The sequence below is a fragment of the Oncorhynchus gorbuscha genome, unplaced genomic scaffold (assembly GCF_021184085.1).
Source record: "Oncorhynchus gorbuscha isolate QuinsamMale2020 ecotype Even-year unplaced genomic scaffold, OgorEven_v1.0 Un_scaffold_599, whole genome shotgun sequence".
Classification (NCBI taxonomy): Eukaryota; Metazoa; Chordata; class Actinopteri; order Salmoniformes; family Salmonidae; genus Oncorhynchus; species Oncorhynchus gorbuscha.
In genome coordinates, this window is record NW_025745433.1 from 177,277 (window position 1) to 185,000 (window position 7,724).

Sequence of the window (7,724 nt, forward strand, 5' to 3'; positions counted from 1 at the left end):
ACATACATCCTGTTATACTACCAGACAGGAGACATACATCCTGTTATACTACCAGACAGGAGACATACATCCTGTTATACTACCAGACAGGAGACATACATCCTGTTATACTACCAGACAGGAGACATACATCCTGTTATACTACCAGACAGGAGACATACATCCTGTTATACTACCAGACATACATCCTGTTATACTACCAGACAGGAGACATACATCCTGTTATACTACCAGACAGGAGACATACATCCTGTTATACTACCAGACAGGAGACATACATCCTGTTATACTACCAGACAGGAGACATACATCCTGTTATACTACCAGACAGGAGACATACATCCTGTTATACTACCAGACAGGAGACATACATCCTGTTATACTACCAGACAGGAGACATACATCCTGTTATACTACCAGACAGGAGACATACATCCTGTTATACTACCAGACATACATTCTGTTATACTACCAGACAGGAGACATACATCCTGTTATACTACCAGACAGGAGACATACATCCTGTTATACTACCAGACAGGAGACATACATCCTGTTATACTACCAGACAGGAGACATACATCCTGTTATACTACCAGACAGGAGACATACATCCTGTTATACCACCAGACAGGAGACATACATCCTGTTATACCACCAGACATACATCCTGTTATACTACCAGACAGGAGACATACATCCTGTTATACCACCAGACAGGAGACATACATCCTGTTATACCACCAGACAGGAGACATACATCCTGTTATACCACCAGACAGGAGACAAACATCCTGTTATACTACCAGACATACATCCTGTTATACTACCAGACAGGAGACATACATCCTGTTATACTACCAGACAGGAGACATACATCCTGTTATACTACCAGACAGGAGACATACATCCTGTTATACTACCAGACAGGAGACATACATCCTGTTACTACCAGACAGGAGACATACATCCTGTTATACTACCAGACAGGAGACAAACATCCTGTTATACTACCAGACATACATCCTGTTATACTACCAGACAGGAGACATGCATCCTGTTATACTACCAGACAGGAGACATACATCCTGTTATACTACCAGACAGGAGACATACATCCTGTTATACTACCAGACATACATCCTGTTATACTACCAGACAGGAGACATACATCCTGTTATACTACCAGACATACATCCTGTTATACTACCAGACAGGAGACATACATCCTGTTATACTACCAGACAGGAGACATACATCCTGTTATACTACCAGACAGGAGACATACATCCTGTTATACTACCAGACAGGAGACATACATCCTGTTATACTACCAGACAGGAGACATACATCCTGTTATACTACCAGACAGGAGACATACATCCTGTTATACTACCAGACAGGAGACATACATCCTGTTATACTACCAGACAGGAGACATACATCCTGTTATACTACCAGACAGGAGACATACATCCTGTTATACTACCAGACATACATCCTGTTATACTACCAGACAGGAGACATACATCCTGTTATACTACCAGACAGGAGACATACATCCTGTTATACTACCAGACAGGAGACATACATCCTGTTATACTACCAGACAGGAGACATACATCCTGTTATACTACCAGACAGGAGACATACATCCTGTTATACTACCAGACAGGAGACATACATCCTGTTATACTACCAGACAGGAGACATACATCCTGTTATACTACCAGACAGGAGACATACATCCTGTTATACTACCAGACATACATCCTGTTATACTACCAGACAGGAGACATACATCCTGTTATACTACCAGACAGGAGACATACATCCTGTTATACTACCAGACAGGAGACATACATCCTGTTATACTACCAGACATACATCCTGTTATACTACCAGACAGGAGACATACATCCTGTTATACCACCAGACAGGAGACATACATCCTGTTATACTACCAGACAGGAGACATACATCCTGTTATACTACCAGACAGGAGACATACATCCTGTTATACTACCAGACAGGAGACATACATCCTGTTATACTACCAGACAGGAGACATACATCCTGTTATACTACCAGACAGGAGACAAACATCCTGTTATACTACCAGACAAACATCCTGTTATACTACCAGACAGGAGACAAACATCCTGTTATACTACCAGACATACATCCTGTTATACTACCAGACAGGAGACATACATCCTGTTATACTACCAGACAGGAGACATACATCCTGTTATACCACCAGACAGGAGACATACATCCTGTTATACTACCAGACAGGAGACAAACATCCTGTTATACTACCAGACATACATCCTGTTATACTACCAGACAGGAGACATACATCCTGTTATACTACCAGACAGGAGACAAACATCCTGTTATACTACCAGACAAACATCCTGTTATACTACCAGACAGGACTTCCACCCTCAGCACAAACATCCTGTTATACTACCAGACATACATCCTGTTATACTACCAGACAGGAGACATACATCCTGTTATACTACCAGACAGGAGACATACATCCTGTTATACTACCAGACAGGAGACATACATCCTGTTATACTACCAGACAGGAGACATACATCCTGTTATACTACCAGACAGGAGACATACATCCTGTTATACTACCAGACAGGAGACATACATCCTGTTATACTACCAGACAGGAGACATACATCCTGTTATACTACCAGACAGGAGACATGCTCTAACACCCCAGAAAGACTGTTATTGGAAAGTGGTTGTGGGAATAAAGGAGAAGGGTGGATCTGGGAGACAGTTTTAAAACAGTTTAACGAGAAGTCGGATACAGGCTAAAATGTCCGGTTCTCGATAACAACCCTCCGGCCTCAGCACAGGCTAAATGGAACACTTCCACCCTCAGCACAGGCTAAATGGAACACTTCCTTACTCAGCACAGGCTAAATGGAACACTTCCTCCCTCAGCACAGGCTAAATGGAACACTTCCACCCTCAGCACAGGCTAAATGGAACACTTCCACCCTCAGCACAGGCTAAATGGAACACTTCCTCCCTCAGCACAGGCTAAATGGAACACTTCCTCCCTCAGCACAGGCTAAATGGAACACTTCCACCCTCAGCACAGGCTAAATGGAACACCTCCACCCTCAGCACAGGCTAAATGGAACACCTCCATTAGGTTTAAAGGGTTCACATTTCAGTGACGGAGTGAGATGGGACGGTGTGTGGGTGTGTGCTTTTGTGCTTTTCTCCCTCTGAAATCCCTCTCTCCCCTGTTTCTCCCCTGTCTCCTCCCCTGTCTCCTCCCATGTCTCCTCACCTGTCTCCTCCCATGTCTCCTCCCATGTCTCCTCCCATGTCTCCTCCCCTGTCTCCTCCCCTGTCTCTCCCCTGTCTCCTCCCATGTCTCCTCCCCTGTCTCCTCCCATGTCTCTCCCCTGTCTCCTCCCCTGTTCTCCTCCCCTGTCTCTCCCCTGTCTCCTCCCCTGTTTCTCCCCTGACTCCTCCCATGTCTCTCCCCTGTCTCCTCCCATGTCTCCTCCCCTGTCTCTCCCATGTCTCTCCCCTGTCTCCTCCCATGTCTCTCCCCTGTCTCCTCCCCTGTCTCTCCCCTGTCTCCTCCCATGTCTCCTCCCCTGTCTCTCCCCTGTCTCCTCCCCTGTCTCTCCCCTGTCTCCTCCCCTGTCTCCTCCCCTGTCTCCTCCCCTGTCTCTCCCCTGTCTCTCCCCTGTCTCCTCCCTGTCTCCTCCCATGTCTCTCCCCTGTCTCCTCCCATGTCTCTCCCATGTCTCTCCCCTGTCTCCTCCCCTGTCTCTCCCATGTCTCTCCCCTGTCTCCTCCCCTGTCTCTCCCATATCCCTCCCCTGTCTCCTCCCCTGTCTCCTCCCATGTCTCCTCCCATGTCTCTCCCCTGTCTCCTCCCCTGTCTCTCCCCTGTTCTCCTCCCCTGTCTCTCCCCTGTCTCTCCCATGTCTCTCTCCTGTCTCCTCCCCTGTCTCCTCCCCTGTCTCTCTCCTGTCTCCTCCCCTGTCTCCTCCCCTGTCTCTCCCCTGTCTCCTCCCCTGTCTCTCCCCTGTTCTCCTCCCCTGTCTCCTCCCCTGTCTCTCCCCTGTCTCCTCCCATGTCTCTCCCATGTCTCTCCCCTGTCTCCTCCCCTGACCCCTCCCCTGTCTCCTCCCCTGTCTCTCCCCTGTCTCCTTCCCTGTCTCCTCCCATGTCTCCTCCCATGTCTCCTCCCATGTCTCTCCCCTGTCTCCTCCCCTAAATAAGCCCAGTTTGACCCCCCCCACCCCATACACACACACACAATGTTTTGTATTTCCATAACCTTCCTCTGTCAGCTGAGAACTAGCAGAGGCTATAAATATGGCCGACGGGCTGGTAACACAGCTATATATCCTGGATCAAATATACAAATGTGTTTTATGGAGGTCAACAACCAGCCGTCCGTTTCCCGGCTCAGAGCGCCGGAACATAACTTTACCTCAAGGTTATTTCCTTTTGCTCGCTGTGTTAGTGAAACCTGTTTAAAGGCTGGTCAAATTATTTACTCTCATTCCTGACACTATTCATGTCTCCTTTTTTTCTGGGAGAGAGAGAGAGAGAGGATGGAGAGAGCGAGAGAGAGAGAGGATGGAGAGAGCTAGAGAGAGAGAGAGGATGGAGAGAGAGAGAGAGAGAGAGGATGGAGAGAGAGAGAGAGAGAGAGAGAGAGAGAGAGAGAGAGAGAGAGGGAGGGAGAGAGAGAGAGAGAGGAGGGGGAGGGATGTCTAGCTACCATCACCTCTCTTTCTGTCTCTGTCTCTCTCTCTCTCCCTCCCTCTCTGTGTCTCTTTCTTTCTCTCTCTCAATTCAATGTGTCACCACAGCAGCAAGATTTGTGACCTGTTGCCACAAGAAAAGGTCAACCAGTGAAGAACAAACACCATTGTAAATACAACCCATATTTTCCAGAGCTTCCGGCGACAGTACCCAGTCCGGAACCTCCAGCGATGATCCACAGCCCGGGGTCTCCAGCGACAATCCCCAGCCCGGGGTCTCCAGCCCGGGGTCTCTAGCCCGGGGTCTCCAGCCCGGGGTCTCCATGGACAATCCCCAGCCCAGTGTCTCCAGCGACTGTTTATCGTTGCCTCTGATTGGGGACATTATTTAGGTAGCCTAATTCCTTGGGTATTTGTGGGTTCTTATTCTATGTTTAGTTGCCTGTCTGCACTAGTCATATTAGCCTCGCGGTTCGTTTTGTTGTTTTGTTCAATGTTCATTTGTTAAATGAAGAAGAATGTACGCTTACCACGCTGCGCCTTGGTCTCCTCCATACAACGAACGTGACAGATCTGTGTAATCTGAGGGAAATATGTGTCTCTAATATGGTCATACATTGGACAGGAGGTTAGGAAGTACAGCTCAGTTTCCACCTCATTTTGTCTCTCTCTCCCTTTGACCCCTCTTTCTCTCTCTGACCCCCTCTCTCTTGGTCTCTCTCTCTCTTTCTCTCTCTGACCCCCTCTCTCTTGGTCTCTCTCTCTTTCCCTCTCTGACCCCCTCTCTCTTGGTCTCTCTCTCTTTCTCACTCTGACCCCCTCTCACTTGGTCTCTCTCTCTTTCTCTCTCTGACCCCCTCTCTCTTGGCCTCTCTCTCTTTCTCTGACCCCCTCTCCCTTGGTCTCCCTCTCTTTCTCACTCTGACCCCCTCTCTCGTGGTCTCTCTCTCTTTCTCCCCCTCTGCCCCCCTCTCTCTTGGTCTCTCTCTCTTTCTCTCTCTGACCCCCTCTCTCTAGGTCTCTCTCCCTCTCTCCCCCCTCTGTCCCCCTCTCTCTTGGTCTCTCTCTCTTTCTCTCTGACCCCCTCTCTCTAGGTCTCTCTCTCTTTCTCTCTCTAACCCCTCTCTCTTGGTCTCTCTCTCTTTCTCTCTCTGACCCCCTCTTTCTTGGTCTCTCTCTCTTTCTCCCCCTCTGTCCCCCTCTCTCTTGGTCTCTCTCTCTTTCCTTTTCTGACCCCCTCTCTCTTGGTCTCCCTCTCTTTCTCTCTCTGTCCCCCCTCTCTCTAGGTCTCTCTCTCTTTCTCTCTCCGACCCCCTCTCTCTTGGTCTTTCTCTCTTTCTCGCTCTGACCCCCTCTCTCTTGGTCTCTCTCTCTCTGACCCCCTCTCTCTTGGTCTCTGACCCCCTCTCTTGGTCTCTCTCTCTGACCCCCTCTCTCTTGGTCTCTCTCTCTTTCTCTCTCTGGTCCCCCTCTCTCTTGGTCTCTCTCCCTCTGACCCCCTCTCTCTTGGTCTCTCTCTCTTTCTCTCTCTGACCCCCTCTCTCTTGGTCTCTCTCTTTCTTTCTCCCCCTCTGTCCCCCTCTCTCTTGACCCCCTCTCTCTTGGTCTCTCTCTTTCTCCCCCTCTGTCCCCCTCTCTCTTGGTCTCTCTCTCTCTTTCTCCCCCTCTGACCCCCTCTCTCTTGGTCTCTCTCTCTCTGACCCCCTCTCTCTTGGTCTCTCTCTCTCTCTCTGACCCCCTCTCTCTTGGTCTCTCTCTCTTTCTCTCTCTGACTCCCCCCTCTCTTGGTCTCTCTCTTTTCTCTGTCCCCTCTCTCTTGGTCTCTCTCTCTGACCCCCTCTCTTTTGTCTCTCTCTCTTTCTCTCTCTGACTCCTCTTTCTCTCTTTTTGTCTCTCTCTCTCTCTCTTTCTCCCCCTCTCTCTTGGTCTCTCTCTCTTTCTCCCCCTCTGTCCCCCTCTCTCTTGGTCTCTCTCTCTCTTCTTCTCTGTCTCTTCTCTCTCTTGGTCTCTCTCTCTCTTTCTCGCTCTGACCCCCTCTCTCTTGGTCTCTCTCTCTTTCTCCCCCTCTGTCCCCCTCTCTCTTGGTCTCTCTCTCTTTCTCTCTCTGACCCCCTCTCTCTTTGTCTCTCTCTCTTTCTCCCCCTCTGACCCCTCTCTCTTGGTCTCTCTCTCTTTCTCTCTCTGACCCCCTCTCTCTTGGTCTCTCTGTCCCCTTTCTCTCTCTGGTCCCCTCTCTCTTGGACCCCCTCTCTCTTGGTCTCTCTCTCTTTCTCCCCCTCTGACCCCTTCTCTCTTGGTCTCTCTCTCTTTCTCCCCCTCTGACCCCTTCTCTCTTGGTCTCTCTCTCTTTCTCCCCCTCTGTCCCTCTCCTCCTCTGTCCAACTGTTTCCTTCTGTAGAGGGAATGTAGCCTGACATGCAGCATGTAACCTATGCTGCATGTTCCTGTCTGATTGACGTTATTGATCCGGACGCAATTCAAACCAAGAAGTCACTTTTTATCTTTCTGTTTAACATGCGGAGAGACAAGGGACACAATGTTTTATTTTTTCATTTTTTAGTTGTTGTTGATGAAACACTGTTTCCCAATGAAAAGCCTCTCCAATGTCACTGCCGGGCCTTGACAAGAGGAATGCCATTATCTGTGAGTTACAGAGGAGAGACGGAGGGGCTGTGGTGTGACTGTGGGTCTATGGAGGAGCAGAACACACTAAGACAGTGTCCCTAATGCCACCATGTTCCCTATTTAGGGCACTACAGGGTTAGTAGTGTTTTATTTTGACCAGGATTTTTAGGGTTAGTAGTGAAACTACTTTTGACCAGGACCTGCAGGGTTAGTAGTGCACTACTTTTGACCAGGGCCTGTAGGGTTAGTAGTGCACTACTTTTGACCAGGACCTGCAGGGTTAGTAGTGACTACTTTTGACCAGGGCCTAAGACAGGGTTAAGTGCCACT